Here is a 1,651-nt window from a genome sequence, read left to right as displayed (position 1 = left end):
AATTGGGATTTGATGGTTTCAGTCAGTTCGTATGGTCATTTTGAACTTGGGTGTTTGTTCGGATTTGAATTGGGATTTTCCTAGAAGGTTTTGTCCCTATTTTTTGAAAGTTAGCAATTTGAGGTATTGGAGAGTTCATAAGTTTGACCGGGAATTGACTTTGAGGTTGTCTGGGTCGGATTGTTGTTCGGGGAATTGGAATATGTCTGTTTTATTATTTGGGGTTTATTTGCAAAGTTTAGGTTCATTATGGATTGGTTAGGTTTTGAGCCTTCAGATAAATTTGGATAATTTATTTAGACTTTCTGGTATGATTGGACGGGGACTCGAGTGTCACGACCCAAAATACTGCCTTAGGTGTCGTGATGGAACCTAATCTTTAAGACTAGGTAAGCCGGTTACTTACCACAGCTAAACCAGTCAAGCATGATATTTTAAAGCAGAGTTTAATTTAAATACTGAAATAAAGGTGATACAAGCTTATGCGACGATAATCACAACAATCCTCCCAAGACTATGTAGTAAAGAACGAACTCTAGCTAAATACACTGAAGTATCTCAAAACAAAATACAATATTGTTCAGATAGCGAATTAACAGTACAATACAAAGGAAAATGGACTCCAAGGGACTGCGGCGATCGAGCAACTCTACCTTGAATTCTCGCGATCAAAGAAGCTAACTCTGCATGAGTTTGTTATCTCCAATACCTGGATCTGCACAAAAATTATAGAAGTGTAGTATGAGTACACCACGAGCGGCACCCAGTAAGTATCATGACTAACTACGGTGGAGTAGTGACGAGGTACAAGTAAAGACACCTAGTAGACATAATAACATATACAGTATAACGATGCAAATCTAATAATAGAAGCAAGAAACATTATATGGCAACAAGGAATAAACATGTGGTGAAAAATAAGGTAATCAGGACACATTTATAGTACCAGTGAAACCAATTAAGAAAAACAAATGACAAACGAATAATCAAGTCATTCTAACAAAAGTTTCACAACAAAATTACTCTGATATATCTCATCTCATAATCAGAAGTCACGAGTCCCAAATCACAAACCATATGCTCATGGCACCTCGAGCCCACATTAATAATCCTAACCGCACGGACAACTCACGTGCAAATATCTCAATCCGCCTAGATCTTTTACACGATAGCCACCTGTATCACTCTACCTAGACAATAACACGCTAGCCACCTATATCACTCTGATAGGCAATAACACAATAGCAACCTGTATCATGCCGCACAATCAACAACAGTGAGATGCCACCATTATGCTCCAAATAGCAACATCAATCCACACAAAAAAACCACATATACTAACATCACAACAACACGACATATCAATTTGTACCACAAGTTCCCGTAGGCCACAACCTTTCCCAAAAAAACAATATTGATATCACTACAATATATAGCCCAGGCTCAACCACGATGTGTACAAGAATCTCAATAGCAAAAAAATTAAATGGGAAAATAACTCAACAATGAACGATTTTCCATTAAGCAACTACGTCAACTAAACAGGTTAATGGCCCTCAATAACCTCTACTTCAATTAAGTGCATAAACTCAATAATGATATTTTCATGAAATGGCAACTTCGAATTCTAGTGTAGTACATAAGCTAACGA

Source organism: Nicotiana tomentosiformis, chromosome 3 (assembly GCF_000390325.3).
Source record: "Nicotiana tomentosiformis chromosome 3, ASM39032v3, whole genome shotgun sequence".
NCBI lineage: Eukaryota > Viridiplantae > Streptophyta > Magnoliopsida > Solanales > Solanaceae > Nicotiana > Nicotiana tomentosiformis.
The sequence above is the reverse complement of the archived record's forward strand: the minus strand, read 5'-3'. Positions refer to the sequence as shown.